This window comes from Micrasema longulum, unplaced genomic scaffold (genome assembly GCF_059751315.1).
Source record: "Micrasema longulum isolate JH-2025_06_02 unplaced genomic scaffold, ASM5975131v1 h1tg000019l, whole genome shotgun sequence".
Taxonomy (NCBI): domain Eukaryota; kingdom Metazoa; phylum Arthropoda; class Insecta; order Trichoptera; family Brachycentridae; genus Micrasema; species Micrasema longulum.
The window spans coordinates 701190-729106 of NW_028277227.1; the positions used below are offsets into that span (position 1 = coordinate 701190).

At 33.2% G+C, this 27917-nt stretch overlaps 1 long non-coding RNA gene across 1 annotated transcript in view; it reads left to right on the forward strand.

The window, feature by feature from the left end:
* LOC148285633 (uncharacterized) overlaps positions 1-27528 on the forward strand; it is a 198124-nt gene extending 170596 nt beyond the window's left edge. The window contains exon 4 of the long non-coding RNA XR_015825405.1: positions 27349-27528. This is a non-coding gene — a long non-coding RNA (uncharacterized LOC148285633). The remainder of the gene's footprint in view (positions 1-27348) is intronic.
* Positions 27529-27917: the final 389 nt, after the last annotated feature.

The window sequence follows — 27917 nt, forward strand, 5'->3', positions numbered from 1 at the left end:
TCGCCCAGTGATAAACATGTTTGAAATAACTTTTATTAACCGATTATCCGTGTTTTGAATCACCGGTATGTTGTAGATCGTCTACATTGGGCATTGTAGGGTTAAGGAATGGTTTGACTTATGGACACCGGTAATATTTAATACCAGATCCACATAATATATTACATCGACCATTGAAAATTTATATGTATCGGGTGAACTCTTTTAATGTTTTCTACATGTTTTCTGGTTTTTTGTCTTTGTTTGTGTGACTACGTTCTTTTTCCATTCCGAAGCGGGATCTGGAGTGTACGGCCGCGGTCTCAATTTGGAAATTCGAAAAAAGTTGATTGTACTGGCCATGTGTACTTGATTGTTCACAAATTAACAATACTGCAGTTAGGAGTACAACGAAAGCTTTTAAAGTGTCTATGTTTTGTTATTTTCGCGGTTTGATCGTAAATAAATATTAAACTTTCATTTAATTAGTTTTAAAAGATCGATAGTGAATATGCGAAACTAAAGAAAGACAAGTTTTTATGAACAGTTTCGGGAAATTGGAGGGTGATTTTATTGTAGATCCACATATACTAACCTAACAAGTCACCGAATGCGACGAAATGAAAACAAAAATCTGATTATCTCCGTTCGGCGCTGGTGCCAGTTCTGTAACAGACATAGCTAACGACACTAAACATAAATATCAATTAAATTAACGTTTTTTTAACATAGCTAGATTCAAATAGTGTTGTTTAATCAAGTTACGAAATTAATAATTAAATTCCAGTTAATCAAGTTACAAAATTAATAATTAAACTCCACGTAATACGTGAGTGAGTCATGTTTTTTATTACACGCCACTTAAATGCTTGAAGATGGACATGTTCAAAGTTGGAATAATCAGCGCGCGTGCGTGAGAAGATGTATAAATGTAGAGGAAGCGAGATCTGTGTGCAAAAATGGAGTGATATGGCGTTCTATCCTCTCTGTCTACTCTTAAGGGAAACGGTGTGATGATTTTTTTGTTTGTGTTTGACACGCCACCTATCTAACAAAACTTCTGGTAAGTCAACATTCAAAAACAGTTCAGTACCGCTACTACTACCAACAAGCCATTTCCCAGTAGGGGTAGGCTGAGATGGTGGACCACCCCACACGTCGATGCTGACATATATTCCTAGATTCTTTCACATTCATGCATCTTGTCATCTATACCCTTCGGTTGTCTCTGCTTGTGACACTTTAATAATAATAATAATAAATATTTATATACCATAATATATAATGTCATATTTACAAAAACAATAACAAAGGTTAACAAATTACAACAGGGATGGAGAATACCTTAAATAAGGGAATATGAAAGTCTAGGCATTTACAGGGCTTATGACCTGTCATTGGCTGGTTTAAGTGGCCACTTTACACACTGTGTGACATTCACCATTTTGCCTAGGTTTGAACATCCATATTTCTTCAATTCTTCCATTTGTTGATTTTAGCTAAGTTAAAGAGCTGAAACCTTTATTGTTGTGAAGAGATTCATCTGACTAAATAATTCCACATACTAGGCAACGCCTGAAAACAATTTTTCAATTTTCAAATTTCTTCTTGGACCGGTGAAATCCAGTCTTTTGTCTACGGACATTAGGACAAACTCAAATATTGTAATAACAAAGGTGTATACAGTTAAATGGTGGACTTATTGCTACTTGAAATTTCTTGCAGTGTAACCGAAACTAAAAAAAATAATAAAACAAAAAAAAATTATAAAAAAGAATAACTTTCTTTCTACTGGCTGTCTTTACCATTTACTTGGGGTTACTTCTCTTAGTTTTCATAAATAAAAATAATTTTATTAAATATCGAACGCATTGTACATATTTGCTATTTATTTGTGCTACTAGCGCAAGGGCACGTGTGGAGTGCAGGAATATAAGCTCACATTATGCGTGAAATTTAAAATATATTAAGTGCCGGACTGAGTTAAGGCCTACTTAACTAATCACGGCGGCTAAACGGGGTGTGTCACCTACGTTCTAAGCTCGGCGGTTCGTGTCTAGAATGTCGAATCGTAGTACTCCCGCCTATCCGTAGCATCCGGCGGCTCTTATGACGTTTGGTTTTTTCGTTCGTCTTTTGTCTATTTCAGAGACCTGCGAGGAACATTCTCGATTGTCATTAGCTCTCCGGAAGAGGAAGCAGTGGCAATTTATTCCCGCTCAGATTGCTGGAGAGAATGATAAATAATCCAACGATGGATTTTACAAATGCACCTTTGTTCCAACCGGGCTTTGTATGTCGACGTGTATAACTCTAATTGATGTACTAGTATATGCAGCATGAAGCCATCATATAGATTTCCATCATCCTTCCCATTACACGGATTGGAACTCCTCAGAAATCTGAACAGGACAAACGATACAAAAAAATATTTGTGGTTATCCACTTACCAACGTTTAAATTTCTACCAGTTTCAAGACGTATCCATCTCGTCGTCAGGACTGACTGTCCCAAAAAAATGCAAATCCCAAAATACGTCTTCGCAATAGATTCAGTAAAATACATAATAAACAACAAATATTTTCAGTTTGTCCGAATGTTTGTATACAAGGACTGGATTCAACTCTCTGGGAAGCTGTTAATATTAACACATTACAACAGAGATGAAGAACATTTTAGATAAGGTAATATAGAAATCTAGGCATCATTAACAGCTTCCTAAAGAGTTGAATCCAGTCCTTGTCTACAAAAATTTGGACAAACTCAAAATATTGTTGATAAATGTAGGTGCATGAAGAAGTATAAAAATTGAAAAATAAAATATCAGGCGTTGCCTAGTATGTAGGTGATATAATTCAATCAGACCTCACCCGTATAAATAAAGGTTTCAGCTCTTTAACTTAAAAACATGAACAGATGAAAGTATTGAAGGAATGCAGATGTTCAAATATGGGCAGAATGGTAAATGGCCACTTAAACCAGCCAATGACAGGTCATAAGCCGTGTAGATGCCTAGACTTCTATATTACCTTCTCTAAAATGTTCGTTATCTCTGTTGTAATGTGTTAACATAATAAACATAGTGGCCTGGGGAGTAATCTGCGATGTAATCTCTGATGAGCAATTTTTTTTATTTATTTATCTTATTATATAGGAAAACATATAATTATAACAGTAATAAAAAGTTTTTTTAACTGTCCAACTATGGTTAGTAATTCTGTTTTAAAACAGTCAAATTGTATATTATTTTGTTAGCCAAAACCACAATACGTAATACGGGTACGGTTTTTCAGGGACATACCGCGAAACTTCTGCGGAACTTTTTTTTATGATGTGATTTTTAAAATATATATCATATATCATCAAACAGATATCATTTTTTTACTTAATTAAAAATAAAAATAAATTAAGATTAAAAACGCATTTCACCAACGAAGCGATACGCACTAGGTGCGGACCAGTGAAGCGGCTGGGTAGGGGTTTGTGGAAGGTATGCTAGTCCGAGATATTAAGGATTATCTATAGTATATTTTCAAAACGTAATAAAAAAAAAATCACTAAAAAAATAATGTAAAAATTGGCTCATCAGCAAAGGCTGTCTGCCTGTAATGAATATAATTAATAATGTTTGAAAAATATTAATGGAATTTCTTTTATAGTATATTATAAGGAATGATCCTCTGAAGTTTCACGGTCTGGCCCTGAAACACCGTGTATACACATGATTTTTTTATATTTTTTTAATGTGGTTATACTTACAATGGAAATAATAAAAAACTTAATTAACAAAATCTCTCACTCTACACGAACTTCTTGCAACATTTATATGGTTCTGGCATTAGATAATATAATTTATGTATTGTTTGTCCTATGTAATAAGAATATTGTCTCTGTGCCAAAAAAGTTATAACATGTCTAGAAATCAGATCGGTATTGCAACTCTGAGCCTCATAATGACGAGAGAATGATGGGTGTGCGTTAGAGAGGGCCGATTTTTTTTTTCTCCGAATTTTGAAATGAAAGGGGTCTAAAAAGTTGCCTATTGGATTATTTAGAATGCAAAAAATATCAAAAAAAATATTTGATACTACTTTTGGCCCTCAACCAGAGCTTGAAGTTTTCGAAAAAGTCGATTTTTTGGAGTAAACCGGCTGTCATTCCGTATTTAAGTAAGAAAATCAGTCTAATTAAATGTTATAATGTGCATTAAGTCTTATTAAATAAGCATCTAAGGGCGTGAGTTGCACTTTGTTTTGTAATAAATGGGTAGCATTGTTTTATAAGGCCATTGTTTTCGTCAATATTAGCCAGGCGCTCGACGGAATTAGTTCCGCGGAGTGTAAACTTTTTCCATTTCGATAGTTTTAAAGCGCGTTCGAATTTGTAATGTGATTAAGTTATTTCTTTACTAACACAAAATAATTTTATCAATATAGATAATTAACAAAATGTTCAGACAGTGATAAACTTCAAACCTCGGTTGAGGGCCAAAAGTAGTGTGGAATATTTTTTTAAATAATTTTTACGTTCAATGTGATCCAAAATGCAACTTTTTAGACCCCTTTCACGTTGATGTCTAAAAAATAAAAAACCTCATACATCATCGGCCCACTCTAGTGTGCGTCTCAGTTAAAGGCCATTTACACGTGGACAATACAATATTATCTTTTCCCAAGACTCGACCAGTGTCCACGTGTAAACAGCAATTCGTAAGACAAATCATTGTTACAAGACATTGCCACCGAGATGGAAATTGGATAGAAAAAATGTTTTTTTACACTCGGTAAAAATTAGAGCATTAAATTGTACTTAATTTTCTTGAAAATATACGAAAAAAATAATAATAAATATTTTCATATTCATATCAACCAATGATATGAGAGCTATGAAGGATATCCGGTTTGCTTACCGTAAATGAACCATTCGGACGAATTGACAGAGAAGAACCTCTGACGTCACACGCGGAGTTATTTTAGAAATACAAAACTTTAAAACATCACAGCGCTGATAATACGATATATTATTTTTTTATTTTTTTTGGCTTAGTTTAATAGTCTTTTAACATTTTTTTTTTAATACACTGAACTTTCTCATTGTATGTAACAGTCAGCGACCGAACCAGTTCGAACTCCGAACAGCAATAAAAAGGAGAGGCCCAAAGGGGCGATACTTCTAGGTGAACGAGATTCTAATTAACTGAGGCAAGAAGAGCCAAAAACTGAGGCACGTAGGGCCGAATATTGTAAAATGTAACAGTCAGCGATTGCCGACTGCAGCCTGCTAGTTATTAATGATAGAAATAAAGATTTTAATTCGTGTGTATACTTTAAATCTTTCCGGTTATCAAATCCTGGATCTAATCTTTACAGTCAAACCAATTTTTGAAATGACTTCATTCATCTTGTTTCCTTTCTGGGAGACCTCTATAAAACAACATATTTGTGAAAAGCACGATAGCATAATATTCCCACGAATTCAATTGTAACGGGATAAATAACAACAAATGATGGCATTATGTTAGCCAATATTTTTATTGTTGTAAAGTTAGTTTCTTCATTCTACCCTAATTAGGGTGATTTCTTTAACATAATATACGAAAGTCCCCTCCCCACTGCCAACACAAATTAGTATGATGTGGGGTGATTGGAGGGGGTGCAGATGACTAATAATAATGTCTGATGCATGCGGGTTGCATTTAATATTAAATCATACGGTTCAGGGGTTGAATGGAACAGATTTTGGAAACGGATAAAAATGATCACATGCTTATATAGGCGATCAATTCACTTTTCAACAAAAACAAACCATCTCGCCGTTTCCTCGAGGGAGTAGGCAGAATGAATAAAACGCTACTTAAGTTTGTATTTGCATCCATTTAGTTTTATTTTTAAGTGGAAGTGCACCGAGTATTTATAATTAATAACTTATATGTAAATATAAGTTATTAAATCTTTAAAAAAAAAATTCAAAGTTTTTCGCAAATATCTCAGTTACTCCCTTCAATGGAGATTTCTTAGTTTGCTTCTAATGCACTCATTGGATTTGGTCGTGCGACGTCTTCTCGGTGTTCCTCGTTTTCTGCATATATCGACATTTGCATTGTACATGTTTTTAACAGTTCTTTCACCGCCCATTCTCTCTCAATGTCCACACCAAAACAGCACTCTTTTTTGGAGTTCGTCGATAATCCTTGTCTCAATCTTACACCATACACGGATCTCAACATTTGTACACCTATCGTACATAATTTTACCACAATTTTGTCTGTGACATTTCAACATCACCTATTTTTGACAGAGTTAAAATAAAAAGATTTTTAGGGCTTATTGATTGAAATTGTTATTTTTAATGAAAAAAAAGAGTCATAAATATTTTTTAATTTCCATCTGAATTGTTGTCAGTAGTACCTACCTACTAGTTTTAAAAAGAGGGACTCTGACAATTTAAAAAAAATGTCTACCGTTTTAATATTACAATCATATTTAGTGTTTTTCGAAGCTGCTCAATACGTATTTTTTTACTGAAAATTTTTTTGGTTGCTAAAATTCTATTCGTCCATGCGCTTCGTAGCAACAAGTCGTTTTTTAATCTAGCTTTTAGTTGAAAACGATGAAAAAAAAATGTAAAGACTTTTTAATAATGTAAACAGTGGTTAAATATCATACCGTCCATGCGCCCTGCAGATGCTCAAGCTCCAATCTGTTATTTATTATTAAATTCAATTATAATTGGAAACGTGAAACTAAAACTTCAACCCTCCATGCGCTATGTAGCTGCAAGACGTGTTAGGATAATTATTGTACAGCGCCCTTAAGGTGAGTTTCACAAAAACCGCACTATATAAGTTATCCATAATAATACTTGCAGGATTCTCGTTAGCAAGACTTGACTACACTTATTAGGAGGACGAAAAACACATTAATGATTTATTTTTCATGATTTTTATTTGAAATTAGTTATTCATTCAAAAACACTAGTCCAAGTTTTATTTCGCACACATAATTGTGTTCTTCATACGCCTGGACACGGAACATATTAAGCGCCTTTAATTTATCCAAACGTGGCGTTGTGAAGTCATCCATTTTTCATATTTATTTTACGTTCCTTCTGCTTCTGCACTCTTAAACACTATTTGATTTAGCGTTGTTTTTTGTTGACATAATATTTCTTCTGCCACAAAATTTATGACACGGCTTCAATATTTTTTACCGTGACAAAAAGCAGACTTCTTAAAGTTTCTTCCACCTTTGCACAACAATAATATTTGTTCACCTAGAAAAAACTTACGTACGTAAAAAATACATAAGGGTATATAGAATATACCTAACACACCAGTAAACAAACCGCACGTGTCAAAAGTTAAATTTTTCACAATTTCATCCGGTTCTTAAATATCCCCCCTACTGCCCGCAAATTTAAGCAACGCAGTAAAAAAGTCATTTCAAAAACCTCCGGAACATACCTTGTATAAATATCTTTTTTTTAGGTTCCGCTTTATTTTAGGCTCAACTTGTTTGCCGAAGACGGAACATCCTTAGCAGCGCGCCGTATGAAAACGGAGCGACGAAGTCATTTATTTCTGAAAGCTCGTCGACTCCACTCGCGCGCTGCGGTAGCAAATACGAAACCGGGAAAATCATAAAAGCAAAATTTTAAATTCAGAACAAGCCGCGAAAATTTTGATTTTTTACATAAACGGTGAATAGTGTTGTGCGGGACATTTTTTATCGATTCTGAAATACATCGATTTTTAAAACGGTTTTCATCTTGGATTTTATTAGTGACGCTTTGACTTTTGAGGCATAAAAGTACATGGTTTATCTATTTTTACCGAGTTTATTAAATGCGCACCGTTCAAAATTTTATGACGATATGATAAAACACATAAACAAGGAAGTTAACGATTCGTAAAACATAAATATTATCTGTGGTTTATTTAAAAAATTGTGTTTACAGTGGTGATCTATGGAAAAGATTGCGCGTGTGTTGAATAATAATCATTTAGGATTTTCAAATCGCTATTTAGGGTGTCAAGGTAAGTTTAAAAAATCTTATCTAAGTTCCTTATCATTTTATTGTTGGTTTTTCGAGAAATATGACTTGTACCTTTTTTTACCTGGACTTGGGAAGGTTACATTAATCTTTTATTTATTAAGTGTTTAGGTACCTATTCACGTAAGGGTGCTGTGGCAGCTTATCTCTAAATAATGTGTTTGTTTTGATGTAGCTTTTTACAAATAGATCCTACGCAAATAAGATCATAGCGTAGATAACATATTTTTATTTTTACTTTTTTATGAACTTCTGCACTCTGTACCAATTATTTTTTATCATTTTTCATATCCATAAATTATAACTTTTAAAAATTCATAATTAAAAAACATTTTTTTTTTTTATACTCTTATTAAATATTTTTTATATAATGCTAAAATAAAATACTTTAAATATCATCACCACGTAAATTGCATACAAAATATTACTACTACCAAACTATTTCCCCATAGGGGTAGACACTGTAGCCAAAGAGGATGGACCGCCACACGCGTCGATCTTGATATACATTCCTAGCTTCTTCCAATACATGCCCTTCGGTTATATCTGATTTTCACATGACCAGGCTTTAGAGTTTGGTTTATCTGATTGTGCCACGTCTTTCTTGGTCGTCTTTCTCCTAATGTTTGGCTTAAAAGTAATACAGGTAAAAATGGTATTCTCAATTTTTGACATTAGTAATCATAAAAAAAAAATTAGGGTTATTAGGATTATAATTATGAGGGTTACGCCATGTCGTTTCCAAATACATGTTTTTACTCAAATCCTCAGTTATTTTATGAACTTAAAATTTACGTAAAAAATAAAATACTTTTTTGAAATGCTAAATAATAGTTTGCTAGATCTAGAAACTATATTTATTTTGTTTCATGCCGTAGGATGACTGATTTTTTTAGTTGATATTTAATAAAAATGAAGCAAGCAACCCCAACATCAGATAATTCTAATACTACGCTGTGTTCAATAAGTAGGTACTTATTTGAAATGTATTTTATAGTTGATCAAAATAACAAACAGACATATTTCGGAACCGCTTGTGCCGCGAAATGTTCTGATTTCAAAACCCAACGCCGCGCTGTCATGTCAAGAAGAAAAGCGCGCGCAACGTTCTGTCAAAAGGGACATAGTACATAAAAGTTTCAGTCTACCGAAATATTATTGCTGGCCGTAAAAACAACTTTAGGGCCAGCACACGGCATCTGGCAACCAAGAAACGGTGGCCAGATGTGCTAGAGGTCGAGCATCTATAGTTTTTGTGAGGATTTCGTCCTTAGCAGGTCATATTTTCGCCCCGAAACAGACCATCATAATACCTAAGGGATTCGTGTGTTTACCACTAGATAAAGTATACATACGTAGACTAAACTTTATTAGAACAACCTTTCAACTAGCTAGCTTTGTTTATTTTTCTTTGCATGTGCATTATGCCGAGCTTACTGGTTTTAAAAATAATTTACAAAATATCAATATTTACATTTCAAATTATTTTGCTCCAATATTTCGAGCTTTAATTTCATATGAAATATTTGATGGCAAGTTACCCTTAAAAAAATTAACACTCCTCAAAAATGGTAAAAATGGCATATATTGAATAAATATGCATGTTCAAACATAGGCAAATGGTAAATGTTACACTGAGTGTAAAATGTCCACTTAAACCAGTCAAGGACCGGTCATAAACAAACAAACCAACAAACTATAACACTGTTTCCCCGTAAGGGTAGGCAGAGAAGATGGAACGCCACATCACTCTATCTTTGCATTCATATCTCGCTTTCTCTACATTCATTCATCTTATCATGCACGCGCGCCGATTATTCCGACTTTAAACATGTCCATCTGGAAATATTTATTGGATTTGGTCAAGCCATGTTTTTCTCGGTCTTCATTTATTTCTGCATCCGTTAACAATTGCATCATAAATATTTTTAGCCGTTCTTTCGCTGTCCATTCTATTTACATGTCCGAACCAATGCAGAGCTCCTTTCTTGATTTTGTCAATAGTGCTTATGCCTTGCATAATGTACGGATCTCAACATTTTTGCATCTATCGTACATAGTTTTACCACACATTCACCTGAGAGATCGCATTTTGACAGCATTCAGCCTACTTCCTCCCTGTTTTTCCAAGTCCATACTTCGCTCCCATACATCAAGGTCGGGACCAGGACTCCATTGTGAACTGCTAATTTTGCCTCTTGCGACAAACATTTATACGCCAAGGTTGATTTAAGTGCACTGTTCACTCTCTTCCTGGCACTCACCCTTTTTTCAATATCTTTCTCAGTCATTCCAACCCTAGTTAACACACTTCCCAGGTACACTAATTCCTCTACCTGTGTTAGTATAACCCTATTCACGGTGTTTTTACATTTAGTCATACTTTAATTTCTTTCTAAAACCATCACATTCGATTTATCGACATTCATTAGCAAATCGCTTTCATTGCATACATCGTAGACCTTTGTTATCGAGAATTGCAGTTTCTCTTTGTTGTTAGCAAGAAGCACGGCATCATCAGCATACATTAGACAATTGACAGTTAAAACATCCATTTTTGCTCCCATTCTTAAGCCTTTCAGACCTTTCATACAGTTATCGATATACACGTTGAACAGCTATGGTGACATCACGCATGCCTGTTTGACTCCTTTTTTAATGTCAAACCACGATGTGTATGATCCCTGTAAATGCCTAGACTTCCATATTCCCTTCTCTAAAATGTTCTTCATTCCTGTTGTAATTTGTTAGTATACGTAAATGTATAATGGAGGAATACCGAAAAACTTAAACCATATGTTATTATATTTATGGAGATATTAAGTTATTGCATGCAATGATGGAGAGGGGAGGCACTAATAAATCGATATTAAAACCTCTCGAATCTGCTCAAAAATCAATCATTAAAATAATTTTGAAAAAGCCCTTCAGGTTCCCCGGCGTCAAGTTATTTGAGGAATTCGAGATCTTAGATATGAAACAATTATATATTTTTAGAATAATAATGTTTGTGCAAGTAAATTATTCTATCAAATCCCAAAAGGAACACTCCCACACTACCAGAAGTCAAACTAGAGGATGGGTCATGGGGTCTATCACAAACTCTGAATTCGGGAAAAGAAATTTCAGGTTTCTGGGCCCCAAAATATTCAATATGTTACCTAAAGATAGCAAAACCATGACCCGGATTCAATAGAACAAATTTGTACAAAATTGGTTACTGGATTTAGGTCGAGAAAATTCGGAAAATTTAATAAAAATAAATTCCTAATAAATTAATATTGTATAACTGTAGTGTATATTAACAAGAAGGTTATGTTATTTTTGCATAAAAATGTCTGCCTTAAAACGGGTTGTACCAGAGAAATCTATTACCTAAGTGTTTATGTAGTAGATAAAGTTATTATTGATTGATTTGGTGTTTATTTTGTAGAACTCCATATTTAAACTTACAATATTAGAAATCAAACACTGATTTGAGTCCACTGAACACTTTATTTTATTTTTACAACTGTAAAAAATGTAAAAACAAAAACTTCGTGACAATTGATTCGCCTTGTTAGGGCATTTTCAACCGAAACAATTGTCAAGAAGTTTTTGTTTTTTATTTATTATATTTGTAAAAATAAAATAAAGTGTTCAGTAGACTCATATCAGTGTTTGATTTCTAATATTATAAGGATAAAGTTATTGTTATTTTTGTAAATAAACTTTGATTATTATTATTATTAATAATAATGTGTACTAGCTACACCTCACCGGGAAAGAAATGTTAAAATTGACACTTCGTTGCTTTAGTACGTTTTTGTCCAACATACTATTTGTAACGAAATTAAGTTAAGTGTACGGAAGTTCTGAGAAAGGCTTTTAAAGGTTTTTAAACGAATTTTGTCTTAATTTGTGGTCATTGTTTATGCCTATTTCGTAAAAAATCTTTAAAGCTCTATTTCTGCAAATTTCTTTTTTGGTCTGTTGGACAAAAACGAACTGAAGCGACCACTTGGTGTCTCGGAAGTAAAAGTTATAGAATACCAAACCAAATACAAATGGAACTGAATATTTGCCCAATGATATTTGCGATTAAATGTGACTATGTATGTCTCTTTATTTTAGCTAATTAACCTTAATACCATCTGCATCCGCTGACATGAATGTTGAACTTAACAAACGTCTCCCAAATCCACTTACTAAATTCTGCATACACATTATTACCTAAGTGTGTTATGAGTGGGTTTTTGTGTTTGGGTGTACGAGAAACATCGAGAATATTGTCTGGTTTTGTGATTTGCAGCGAGCCACATAAAGTTTTGCAGTTTGTCTTAAATATATCGCATCTTTAGAGTGAAAACGACTTAACTTAAAAAAAACCCTAAAATGAGTTGAGATCAGAAAAAGACTTCAATGAACATCATCCATCTTTTGACATTTAAAAAAATGCAGCATTCGAATGAAAATAGGATAAAAACGTTACATCAGTCTCTTTATTACTCGTAGAGAATTTAGGTTCCGTGCCAGTACGGAATCGACGCAATAAGTGTTGTGTTTACATTGTTGTGTGAAGGACGCAACGCAGCCAAACATATAGTGACCGAAAGCCGGTTGAGTCGATTTTATTCCGATATAAATGGCTTTATAATTTAAAACATTAAAACGACCATTTTAGCTTTGTGATTGTTTCGTTCCGACTTACCAATAATTTTAGTGACTTATTTAAGTATATGTCATTTCGTGAATAAATAAAAACATATGTTTGATGACCTCACCTGACCTTATTTAAAACCATTTAACTATCTTATTTAACAAAGTTCATTTGTTTGTTTGTTTTTTTTCAATCTAATAAAGACTCACTCAGTCTTGTTTAAACTTATAATAATTTATTTTGAATACACTTTTTTTCGTAGATTCATAGCTGAATGCCTTCGGTATAATTTTGAACTAATAACTCGGTGCTTACTTCGAAAAATTCGAAAAAATTTACGAAAGAATACGAAGGTGTCACAATTTACATTATTCTTTTGTAGTTTCCCAAAAAGTTGATTTTTTGAGTTGAGTCGTTTTCGTCCTAAAGGTGCAATATGTTTCGACTCTGCATTTACGCTGTAGAATTCATGCAATGTTATAAAGTATGAAATTTAACAGAATTTACGATTAAACTCAGTAGTAATTTATATTTCAATTGCTACTCTGTTGGCCCATTGGCACTACCGTTACTAGTTTATCTAAATTTGTTGCAACAGAGAAAACAAACATTTTTGAGGAGAAGATATGAAAGTCTAGGCATTTGCAGAGTGTATGACCTGTCATTGGCTGGTTTAAATGGCCATTTTACACATTGTGTAACATTCACCATTTTGGCCATGTTTTAACATCCACATTTCCCTACTCTTCCGTCTGTTGACTTTTGTGAAGTAAATTGGCGGCCTCCGTGGTGTAGTGGTCAAGACGCTTGACTCGCGCACGGAAGGTTCCGGTTTCGATTTCCGGTGAGAACACAAAAAAATAAAATGTGATTTTTCTCAAGCCCGGGTGCTCTGTGTTGTAATTCACCACTGTAATTAGGCCTCCTGGCCTGTTGTGGTGCATTTTTTTTTTATTTAAATGTTAAAAATAGCTAAAACGTATGACTTGTCATTGGCTAAGTGGCCACTTTACACATAAGTCCTGTAAATGCCTAGACTTTCATATTCCCTTCTCAAAAATGTTTTCCCTCTCTGTTGCAACAAATTTAGATGTAAATAACTCCCTAGGGAGGAAATCCAACCTGTCTACAAACATTTGGACATACTCAAAACATTCCAGATAAAACGGTTTGAAATATTATTTTGATGTAGAAAAAGAGGAAAAAAAATACATTTTAATCAAAGAATCGTTTATTTAAATATATTTTAAACTTGGGAAAAAAAATAAATAGTGGGTGTTTAAACAAAATAAAAATAAATATTTAGTGGTGGAAAATGAGTGTTTTTATTGTTTAAAGTATTTTTATTTTAATAAAACATATTTTATTCTAGAAGTAATTTTTCGGATATGCAAAATGAACAGGTTCAAAAGGTCCATCGAAAAGAGTCGAGAGACTAATATTTTACAGAGTTGTATGGATTTGGTTTTATTTTAAAATAAGCCCACAACTGTAAATTCAGTCTCCCATGTCTCGTTGTTCAGACCTAAATCTGACCACGGAATGAACTCCGAACAGCAACTCCCACTCTTTCTGCCAACTGGAATTAGACTCGCTTGTCGTTTGTCAACTCGTGCAGATTTACCCCAGACATTTCGCATTACGTCCCGATGTTCGTTTTGCCTTTCCGTGGCCATTCCGTCTGCGGGGAATCACACTCCTTTTTCTCATTCTCTCCTGGATCGTATTTCTAACCAAATACCGCCTCCCATAGTCAAATATACAAACTGATTAGGTACCAGTGAAAATATACAAAGCGTCGTTAAACGTGTTGACTTTATTCTCCCTAACTACTTACCCAATCGTTAACTGCCAACTAACATTACGAAATTTTGAACTACGGGTATTACAAACAATTAACTTAACTACATAAAACAACGTCTATTATTGCTTAAACAATCGATAATTAGAATAAAAACACAAATACGATATTAACAAAAAAGAAAGTTGATTTTCTTTCTAAATATCAATTACAATAATATATATTTAAATCTGAGTTGTCGGCCTCGTGGCGCAATGGTCAGCGCATTTGCCTCCATGCGAGAGGTCTCGGGTTCGATTCAGACATGGTTGTTATGAAATATTTATTGAAAAAGGTGTTTTTACACTCCAATATTTCATAGTCGCTAGAATGGTACCTGAAGTGTAAGACTGATCAAATTACCTGCATGTAACAAAAAATGGTCAAGATAAGCATCGATTGTTGTACCAATGCAGTGCACTATGCACCATTAGGTGCGAAAAGGGAATGATAACAATGATGAATAATCATAGTATCTACTTAAAAAGATCTGTTAGACATTTATTTTAAATCTAAACAATCTGGTGTTGGCTAAATCTAAGCTAAAATTATTAATTCTCATATAAAATGTATTCTTAAAGCCCTAATTGTGGTTTTATTATTGATTTTGTTATAAAATAAAAATGAAAACATTTTGTTTTTAGCCATTTGGTAGTTCAGAATAACATGCTTTCATTTTATTTATGTATAAACTGAAATTCTAGCAACGAAATGAATCATATTTATTTATTAAGACCTTGATCTTGTTTTGTAACTTTTCAGCATGTTATTATTTTTTTTAAATAAAAAATATGTTTAACGTGAATTTCTTTATATTCTTCATTATTATTTTCAATCTTGAGTACACATTAACATATTCTTATGAACGTGTGCTCTAATAAAAACAATGCACATGCATTTTATTTATAAGTTGTATAACACGTTTTTCCTAAAATTTGGTTTGAATTTTGACATTATTTTTTCTTCATAAATGTTTTTTCCCATTTCGTAATATTTTTTCCTGCTTTTTATAAAATTGAATTATGTGACGGGTGAGCAATTCAAAACTTACTACTTTATTTATCTCATCTTAATCTTTTTTGAAATGTTTATGTACCCATGTTTATTTAAATAATAAATATAGGTACATATTACATACTCATACGAGTTTTATAATATCCTTGCTTTGTGCTCCCTATGGCCTATATAACACTGGTTGGAACCGTTTTACATTTTTTATTTTATCGTTTCACTAACGAAATACCAATCCGAAAATTATCAATAAGATGTCTTTTGTCTCTCTGATAGTGAAAACTTTGACAGCTGTAAAAAGTTTGAAGGACTTGTTTGTTTGCGATAGAACACATTGAATGCAACACACGCGGATTAATATTATTGTGTCCCATAAAAGGAGTCTACGAATTCTTTCTTGGTAATCAAACAATCGATAACTCAAAATAAATTTGGCTTCCATTTCATGCGATATGAGATGGAGATGATAATCAATTATGTCTTGCTACTATGTCATATAATTTTATAGTATTTAAGAGTTGCGCATGTTAATTGTTATAAATAAACAAATATTTTTGCCGCAGATTAGGCCACTTAACGTGGAATTCTAATCGTAAAAGTGGTAGCTATATTTATTTGTGAAAAAAACAACAGTTTTTACATGTAAATCATATGGAAAATAAGGATACATTGAAACTTAAATAATAAAAATCGTTAATAATGTTTTTCCACGGCCATGTAAGTTATTAATCAAATGTACAAATTAAAATAACCCAGTAATAGAATAACATTATTTAAAAGTTAAGAAATTTTGGCGATTTAGAAACTGCAATTAAAATATGTTAATATAATAAATATTAATAAAAAAGTAAAAAAACAAAAAAAGAAAACAAAAAATATGTATAAAAAATATATATATATTTTTTTTTTTTTTTTTTAAATAAGAAAATAAAGATTAAAATAAAAACTTATGTAATAATATTGAAAAAGGTACAAAACATAAACATGAATTTACTATTTTAATGACATACTCATATAAATATAAAAGCGTATTATCAACGCCAATAAGTAACCTTTTATATTTAGTATAGGAAAGATGAAAAATGAAAAAAATATGAAAAGTGTCTGCGTGACCGAAGAGAACGATATTGCAATAATGTAATGCCATATAATTATTGTATAGTAATTCGGCTACCCATAGACTCCTCAGACATGAAAATTAGGCAAATATATATAATCTTAATGTGTTAGTGGCATAAAGTTTTTAAATAAAATATTCTAGTGTGCCTGTTGTCAGTAGAGTCGCAGTAAGTCGCATCTTGCTGGAGAGTGTGATTTTATTAAATGCTGCGAATGCCCAGTTGCATTCCACCGGTAACACTGTCGACTACTCCAACTCGTTAGCGTCCACATCGCGAACCCTGGGCAGTAGGATCACACTCATAACGGTGTGATCACAGCAGATAGCGAGAGGATGAAAGGCGAGTTTCTGGCGCCTCTAAACCAGAACCAACCAGTTAAAGAAAGTAATCCCGACAGAAAAATCCCCTAGAGAAGGCAACGGGAAGCCACTCTGGTCATCTTTTCCCTGGAATGACTATGGCGAGTACATCTAACGAGCAGTTGTTCTGGCCTTGGAGTACCGCAGGACCGAAATGCTAGGCATTTACAGGGCTTATGACCTGTCATTGGCTGGTTTGAGTGGCCACTTTACACACTGTGTAACATTCACCATTCTGCCCATGTTTGAACATCCACATTTCCTCAACTCTTCCATCTGTTGACTTTTGTGAAGTAAAAGAGCTGAAACCTTTATCACGTGGGTGAGATTCATCCGGCTGAACCAAATCACCTACTAGGCAACGCCTGGAAACAATTTTTCCCTCTCTGTTGAAATAAATTTAAAAAAGAAGTAGTGTGCCTACTAACACAAATAAATTTGTATGCTTACTTGATTCACCGACAGGCACCAATACATTAACATAGGGTTATTAAACATTCGAACGCACTGTACTCTAATTTATGTTTCGAGTAGCTAGAAACATTTATAGAATAAGGTAATCCTTAGACTTAATTTGTTATTGACAGTGGCATTTTACTTACATATGTTTAACTTTGATTTTCCAATTAGTAGTTAAAAATTTTGTTTGTATGAGATAAACATCAACAATTCCCCTTTCCGTACCCAGTCAATCACCCAGGCAATCACTTCCATCAAAACACTTTTTGTTTCTTTCGTTTTCCAAGCAATCATTAATCCGTCGAAGGTCACTGCGTACTATTTATTATGACTACAAGAGTGCTTTCTGCATTCGTATATTTTAGAAATCAAAACAAGAGTTTTCTTATTTAATATGTGACCAAGTAGGATAATGTTACAGATAAATAAATGGTCTTCTGATTCTGGTTAATGAATGTACAATGCACACTATTGTACATTGTCCGTGCATAGATTTGTTCAACCAATGAACAATGTTCAACGTATGTAATGAGCTTCAAACAAATGGGGCGTCTCTTACTACGACGCGACGACGAAAAGTATTATTTTCATTACAGTCGTAAACTTTTTTACTACTTATTTATTTATTCAACGGCTTGTGTCTTTAACGAAATGAAAAATACCGTAAATTAAAACATGGAAAAAAAATCAACAAAAAAATAATGTGTCAACATTGTCTAGTTACCATTTACTCCATACTCCGATAAAACCTTGCACAATTTATCTCTGTCAACTCCATCAAATGCCTATTGCAGATCAGAAAAGTTTCTGATGTTTAGCCAGAAACTTTTCTGTCATATTTCGCAAAGCAAATATTTGATCCATACATTCTCTTCCATTCATAAATCCACTTTGTATATCCCAAACGCAATCTCTAGTCACTTTTCTTACTCTCTCAATCAGTATTCTGCCATAAATCTTTCCAACAGCGGTCAAAAGGCTGATAGCTCCATAGTTTCCGCAGTCCACCCTAGAGCCTTTTCCCTTGTATAGAGGCATAACAACAGCTCTCCTCCAATCAGGGGGAGTGTATTTCTCCTCTAAACATAGGTTTAAGAGCTTATGTAGCCATACAAACATTATTTCTCCACCCGCTTTTATAAACTCTGATTAGATTATTTTTACTTTCTTAGAATTTCAATAAATTAATACTGGTTAATGTGAAACAAAAATCAAATGTTATTTTCTTTAATAAAAAATTGCCTAAGCTAAATATGATATAGTATTGAATAAATTTTTATTTTGTATGATTATTATATCATTTTAATATATGTTATTTTTATTAAAAATACTTGGTGCGCTTCCACTCAATTATTAAATTATTATTTATTTGACTAACTGGTGCTTTCACCCTTTAAGGGCCAGCTTTAGACTGGTTTTACTATGAAGCATTTTGTTTTTTATCACTAAAAAATTAAAAAGTTGTACACATTTTGTTTTGCTCAAAAAGCATTGTGAATATTGTTCTATATCGTACTAATAACTCTAATTTGTGAATCTGTTGAGTCCTTTGTTCGTTGAACATTGATTTCGTAGGGTTTTTTAACCTTTTTTTTATTATGTTATTTATAACTTGAAAACAATCACGTATTTTCGTTTTTTGAGAACTCTTTGTATAAAAAAATAGTACCAAGTGAAAATTTGTACAGTCAGGGAATTTCAATATAAAAAGGAGTTATATTTTTAATAAGTTTAAACTTTAAAATACTTGAAGAAAAAAAAACTGACTAGCTATCGTAATTTTAATTTTTAAGTTTATAAAGGAGTAGTAATTTTACCCAAACGGGTAACAGCTCTTCGCAAAACTGATCCCCCTGAACTAAATGCTTAAAAATGGCCGAAACTACTTAAAAATGACCAAATATGTACTGACAGTGATTAGTTACATTAAAAACATACATTCTTACATAAGACATATTTGTACCATCTGGAAGCAAAGGTTTAAACCACTAAATAATTCTAATTCATACCTGGATTAATTTGACGTAAAATAAGGCTGACTTCAGCTTAAAAACATGCCTAAATTTGTAAACATATTTTATTGAACCCCGAGTACATAATACAGTCAAATAATATTGTGCAAAATGTCGTGTTGAATTGTTGAATAACTAAAATACGTAATTATTATTTTATTTCCGATTGCGGTGGAGACGCCGACCGACGCCGACGCCGACATTGACATGGCGTCGTTTGGTACGCAGCTTTCAATGTATATCTCTACTCTAATTTGTAGATATATAGGAGACGTTTGGAGATAATATTATATTCGTGTTGAGCGCTATCTAGATTGGTGAAAGGCCAGCATTAAGAATAGTGGATCGATGGTCTCCGAAGAAGACTAATTGAAAGGAACTGAATGCCTGAAGCCATCTTAATGAACTCCAACTGATAAACTTGGCATCCTGTGCCGTCCGGATCATTCATAAACTTAGGTATAGCTATTTATATATTCTATGTAGAGATCGCATCATCTCAATCGCGTGGCCTGTACAGTATATTCAAATCTTTAATAAACTTTGCTAATGTGTCAGTGACAGGGTTCAAATAAAAAATTCTTGTGAGCCTATATAAACGAAATATGTATGTTAACTTGGTTCTCCGAGAGGCACTGACAATTTAACATTGGCTTAATTGGAGATTGGATGTAAAAAAATGTTGATTGCAAGGTAAAGTTTCTCGAAAATGTGTTTTGATAGATTTCTAGTTTCTTGTATATTTTGACAGCTACGGGGTTCTAATTTTAAATGTCTGGACAACTCAGCGATGAAAACTAGGGAAGTCAAGGGTGAAAAAATTTCATAATTAAAAAACCAAAAATCTCATAACCGTGTGAATACTATTCACAAAGATATATTTATCTTACTTAGTGTGAGTGATACTCACAAATATTTTTTAAAAAAACACTGAATTTCCTCATTAAAAGCACTGTACTAATATATACACTATAATTTAATAACAACCATAACGCCGTTTCTCCGCAGGGAAAGACAGAGAGGATAGAACGCCATATCATTCTGTTTTTTCATAAAGACCCCGCTTTCATTTCAATATTCATACATCTTCTTATCCCTCCCCCGTCGATTATTCCGACTTTAGACATGTCCATCTTATTATATTTAATAGATTTTGTCATGCTATGTCTTTCTCCGTTGTCCTCGTTTTCTGCATCCATAAAAATTCGCTTCATACATATTTTTAGCCATTATTTCGCCGTCCATTCGCTCAACATGCCCAAACCAACGCAGAATTCATCTTTCCAAAAATGCTAATCTAGCCTTCTATAATGAAAATTTGTACACCTATCGTTCAGAGTTGAACCATACATTCGCCTGATAGATCTTATTTCACCCTACTTTCATTCTTGTATTTCCAATTCCATACTTCGCTCCCGTACATCTCGGGTCGGCACTGGGACTCCATTGTGAACGTCTAATTTCGCCTCTTGCGACAAACATCCTAAAATGATTATACGTATAATTCTAATGAAGTTTTATGATCAAGTAGACACGGTACAGGCGAAAAGTAAACTGCAATTTAATTTGTCGGTATATTGTCTTCTGTGTTTTTTCAAAATATTTTTATTTTATTTTAATCGGGTTGTGGTCCTGTGACTAGTGTTTCGGACTCACGGACCAAAGGTCCGTGGTTCGAATCCCACTCTACCCCAACTCGATTCAACAACAACAACAACAACAAACCATCACGCCGTTTCTCCGCAGGGGTGGGCAGAGAGGATAGAACGCCATAACACTCTATCTTGGCATACATACCTCGCTTCCTCTACATTCATACATCTTCTCATGCACGCACGCCGATTATTCCTACTTTTGACATGTCCATCTTCAAGTATTTGATGGACTTGATCGTGCCATGTCTTTCTCGGTCCTCCTCGTTTTCTGCATACATCAACATTTGCATCGTAGATCCTTTTAGCTGTTCTTTCGCTGTCCATTCGCTACATGTCCAAACCAACGCAGCACCCCTTTCTTGATTCTGTCAATAATGCATGTTTCAGCCTTGCACACTTCACGGATCTCGACATTTGTGCACCTATCATACATCGTTTTACCACACATTCTCCTGAGGGACCGCATTTCGACACCATTCAACCTACTTTCAATATCATTTTTCCAATTCCATACTTTGCTCCCATACATTAGAGTTGGCACTAGGATTCCACTATCTTATAGTGAGTTATTTACAACTAAAAAAAAAAAGAAGAATGTTTTTTTTCTATTTCATTACTAAGATATTTTTTTTAGTGCTGTTACATAATTTTCAATTTACATTTTTTTAAAACCACAACATTTTTCGATTGATTTTAACGCAGCTTTTTCTCAAAATAATGTCCATTATACATTGTTTACATGCAACCACACAACTAATTTGAATGCGCATGCATGCATTAACACAAGAAACTGTATACGCGTGCGCATTGTGCGCGCGTCATGTGTGTTCTATAAAACATACCATGCAAATTAAGAAGATGCTTTAATATGAAACATGGCGGCATTATTGACATTTGATGACCAATTAATATTCCCCCACTGCGGGTCAATTATTGCGGTTCAGATGCATTGGACATCCTTATTTATATCCGCCAAAAACAAAGATTGATCGACATAAGGAATCGTACGAAAAATGGCGGTATTATTGTATGTGTAAATATTTTATCCTCATCAACAAAAATAATTCGGGTGTACAATTGACAATCAAGTATCTTTTTTAAAAAAAACATAATTGTTTGTCGTCTTGTTTTTTTTATTTTATTTAAAGCCGGCATTGAGACTCATCGATTACTGGAAAAAAAACTCACCAAAACACGCTGAAAACCGGTTTAAAAAATATAAAATTCTTCCACGCTAAAATACCGTTTTTAAAAAAATCTATATGCTATCGTAAATGTATATTGATCCCTTATTTCAATAATATAAATTGAGTTCTACTACTACTACAACTACCATCATCACGCCATTTCGCCGTAGGGGTAGGCAGAGAGACTGGACCGCCACTCACGTCTATCCTGGCATACATTCATAGCTTCTTGCACATTCATACATCTTGTCATACATGTCTGCTTTTGACATGACCGGACTTAAGATTTTGGTTTGTCTAATCATGTCACGTCTTCCGTGGTCGTCCTTATCTTACGTCGCCATTCATTTTCGCCATATATACTTGTTTTACCATTCTTTCGTCGTGCATTCGTTCTACATGACCAAACCATATCAGAGACCCTTTCCTAATATTATCAATTTTACTTGACTCAGATTTACACTCTCGCCTGATTTCATCATTCGTAGATATCCCACACATTTGTTTAAGAGATCACATTTCAACCGCGTTTACTCGGCTTCTAATAATTTTATCAAAAATATCAATATTTTCAAATAAACTGTTAACTCAACTTAACAGTGTTAAGTGCTCTTGACACGGGCTACCTATATTGATGCGGGGATACATTATTTTCATTTTTCGATATTATATATTATGCAAAAAAAAACATAATTATAAAAAAGAAGTAAAACGTCGTGAAATAGCGGATATAATTTTTTTACTAAAAAGTGTCTCTGGTTCAATCGACTGTCCTGAACTACCATGCAAACTTTCTATCAATGTTCCTTCCAAAGTTTTAAGAAATAACCCTCTTCTTCACATACCTCTTGTTTCATCCAATTATAGGCAAAATTCATATTTATGGCGAACTTTTAATAATTTTAATGTAATAAATAAATCATTTAACATAGATTTATTTGCAAATAATCTTAATGACGCACGGCGTTTGCTTTCGAAATAATTCGTGGTATTTTTTTCTTTTATATTCATTTTATGTTCGAGAATCTTTTTTAACTTACTGTGATGCTACTTGTCAAAACCTGTAATTGGCTTATTTGTTATTTGTTTTGTTATATATATAAGATAATTATAGCTGTTGGTTATCCAAATAATAAAAAAAAAAAGACGGAGATGCAAATAAAAAGAAAGAGGAAGGGTGTGTAAAAATTTGCAAGAATTTAAAGTGGAAATTTCAATTTAAACTTTAACCTTTTTCGATACAACAAGCTCCTGACAAAGTATACTTGTATTCTTTCCGAAGTTTGTTACTTTACACAAAGTTAACATAGATCGTTAAGTTCGGGGAATGGGAATGTGTTTGAATTTGATTTATCGTTATCGTTCAATTCCTTGGCTTAGTTCGGGGCTTTTATTTCAGTCCGTACTTCGGAATCGGAATTCTGTATACAACCTATCGAGAGGCCAAACAAACAAACGCCCGCCATCTAACAGCGAGCTTTCTCACGCCAGAACTTTTTCAGAAGTCAATAAGTTAACGATTCTATGACTACGTTTAAAAAGCGCTGTAAATTATTTAACTCGAGCTTTCAATTAACCTTGCCCGCTTAATAAATTTGTTAGCTAATTAAACATTGACCAATTTATAAAGATTTAATTTGATCGAATCGCGCTTGTTAAGTAGTTAATTTTATGTCATTAAGAATGTTTTGAATATGTCCAAATAATGTTTTCAGACAAGTCGAATTTCCTCTTAAGAGAGTTAATTAGATCAAAATTTGTTGCAACAATAAGGGAAAACATTTTCGAGAAGAGAGTATGGAAGTCTAGGCATTTACAGGGCTGTCCTGTCATTAGCTGGTTTAAGTGGCCAGTTTACACGCTGTGCAACATTCACCATTCTGCATATTTTTTTAGTGTTTAAAAATAAAATAAACGATTTTAATATGACTCAAATCAGTGTTTGATTTTAATATTAAAATTAATATCTCAATAGTAAGGTAGGTATACAATTTACTAGCACGCATCAGCTTAAATGATTCTGATAATAAAGATAAGTATGTTGGTATTTAAATTTTAAAAAACAAATATTTTACCTCTCGAAAAAATACAAAAAAAAGTAGTAAGTAGTCAGTATTCAACTAACAATAAAAAATATGTTTGTAATGATAAATACTGTCAAATGAAATAAATTTAAAAAAGATCTGTTTTCATATCGCATTTATCGTGTTTATGAATATATTGTATTGAATTATTGTATTGCCCTTGTTAGTCTTTGCTACAAAGTTTCATATTCTTTTTGTTCAGTTTCTTGTATATATATGTTTCTTCATGGAACTGTTGTAATTGGCAAGGGCGTATATATAATAAATAAACAAGTTAATAAATGAATATGAGCAATAACTGAGTATGAAATAAGAAATATATATTTTAAATAGTTTTAATTTGGAAAAAAAATATTGTATGACATTTTTTCAATGTGTAATTTTGATTGCAATCTTCTCTTTCGGATTGTCTGCGAAAAGTTGATATAAGTAAATAGCCGTTTGCATTTAGAACACCACAAAAGATATGATAATACTGTTTTGTCCTAGCTCCGTAAACAGCCTCGACCTCACAGGACAATATACTCGTAGAGTTTACACGTGAGCGCTGCTAAAATGAATACACGACAGCGTTTGTTACAAGCGAATTCATGAAAAATATTTTACACCAAGATGTATTGGAATTGTTAAAGGACAAACTAAATTATAAAAAGAATTTTATTTTGCCGCCATTTTGGAAGCGACACGTTCACGTTAAGTAAATCGCAATTGGCACAAGGTCCTGTTTGTGCGTAGGGGTGATCATTGTTCCGCGGAGATAGCCTGACCGTCTATCTCGGTGGCGATGCCTTGTGACAATTTGTACACGCGGACAATGGTCCTGGGACAGAACAATATTGTATTGTCTAGGTGTAAACGGCCGTTAATAGTGGGTATTTGGTAGTAAACCTGGTGTGAGTGTCCAAGATTCGGCCAGCGTACGCCGCCGCCGTGTATTCAAGGTACAGAAATACCAAACTGTTTATTTTAGCTTCACGTTCCTGGTATTTTGGATTGCGCAGATTGATCGGCAGTTCATCTCGGTATCGGAAATGCGAAGAACAACATTACTCAGTAAATATGTTTCCCACAAATATTTTATTTTCCAGAATTTGCGAGATTTTCCGCTCGCCTTGACGGGATGATGCTGTACACTGTACAGTATTAAAACGCTGATGTCTTTGATTTATTTCATCTTTTAGTATGAGAAATAGCCGTTTTATTTTTTCACTTAACAACCAGGATAAAGCCATAAATTATTCAATGCTGTAAACAATACTTTGTACGCGTTTAAATCCCCAACATTATAATACGCGGATTAATGACCGACCGAAACAGCATTTTCATCCGAAACCGAATTTCGGCTGAAACCGAATAAATAAGTAAAAAGTCACTTAAAATTGCCCAAAATTAAGCGTTTTAACTGTTGAGTCTTATGAGTTTGTAAAAATAAGAATCAAATAAAATACGCAATGAAATAAAGTTCATACATTTAATGAGTAAATTTGTTTATTTTTGGCGCTTTCTGGTTCATTGCTTATATTCATAACTTTTCTTTTTGTACTCCCAGGGCTGGTATTCCGAACGCGTTTACAGCGCGCTATAATCCGTATTTAGTACGTAAAAACGCGCTATACCGCGCTATAATTTCATTTGGAATACCAGCCCAGGAGTTACAACAAACTGATTTTGGGACAGAATAATTTCTATATTAAGGTATGGTAATAATATAGTAACAAGTAACGGCTACCGCACCCGTCACACGTCGAGCTCTCTATTTCATGTGCCAGCAGTTTGTACGAACTATGCCCAGAACTCTCCACTTATACGTTTTGCTAGTGAATATAATTTGAACTTTCCCCTTATTGATCCATTTGATTGTAAAAAAATAACATTTAAAATGCGCGTCTTAAAACATTCTTTTTTGTCTTATACTTAGTTTCAATAATAAAGTTTTATTTTATTTTATTAAATTTTATCTCTATTTCTTAATATTTTATATTTATTTATATTTTCGATACCTGACACCCTCTTTCCAATATAACACCCACACACCCACCCTCTCACTCACTTACACTCACACAAACACACTAGTATGTATTGTACGTGTATTTAATGTATTTCTGTGGATATCTGTCATTGGTTTTATTCTCTGTATATGTTATTTGTTATATTTGTATTACATGTATTACTGTTGATATCCCCAATAAATAAAATAAAATAAATATGTACCTTAAACTGAAATAAGATATCAAGCAAGTATATACTACGAAGAAATTAAAACAATTCATAATAAAAAGTAATATTAAATATTTACATATTGTAAGAATGAAATATCAGAGGAAAAAGAAGAACCTAAAACTAAATTTCACTTTCCACATAACTCTTCAAGTAGTAATTTTAAAATGAATACAGTCATTTTTTGGCGTTCGATAGGACTCTGGTAGCCTGTTGTACTCACTACAACTTATAAGAATATGTTACATTCTTGTTTGTTTGTCAGTTTTTGGATGGTACTAGGTGCCATAAAAAACAATGGATCAAAAATTCAAGACAACGAAGACACGTATCTATTGTTTTACTGTAGTGTGTAAAAAAATCACTGCTCCAGTGCCAGAATCCAGGGAGAAAATACGGAATACGTTTCTACGAAGAAAAGTCGGACCGCGTTTCGTCCTAAAACAGTACCTACACATTATTGGATAAAGGGATACATATTTTGTTAGGCAATAAAATAAAAAAAATATTATTTGTAGGTCTAAGTCCTTTGATTATTACTGCGGCTATTTTTTTACATTTTATGTTGTTCGCTGTTCTTACTTTCAAAGATGACAATAATTTCAGTTTCACACATTAAATTATAAAAACGAACTCCAAATACAAATACAAATTAGAGAATAATAATGAACGCAATGACGATGCATTTACTTGTCCGCAGTTTGATATTTATATTGTATTTTTGTTGTTCCAGGGCTGTAATTATGGCGTGCTGAGGGACAAATGAGGACACTTAGCTCGATTTGGCGGCAAAATAAACAATCGTTTGCCAAAATGGCGACACGAAATTACCTCATTCTTCTTACTACGGCATTTATGTATATCAGCATCCCTTGTGCCGATTCCTCGCCAGCTTTAAAAGAAATTATGCTTGGTAAGTTTTACAATCAACAATTTTTATACGTTTCTTGTTTAAATATTAAAAAAAAAATTTTTTATTGAAATTGCATTTATTTCCGTCGGCAAAATCTAAAAATGGAGAACTCGTGATAGTACGTAACATATTTATTTTATTTAAGGTATAGCAACCTGTAGCCTAATCACAAATAACTATCGACGTGCTAATAAACGACGTGTTAACGATTTCTCACCATGGTTGTTCATCGTATTCGCGATCACAATGCAACATCCGAAACACCTAATATTAAATGTCAAAATATTTACGTTTCGCGGCGTATAATCCTGTTGCTCAATCAGATATTTGAATTTCACCAGTGTAATTATAGAAAATATTTAAAAACTGCTATTTTTATTTATATATTT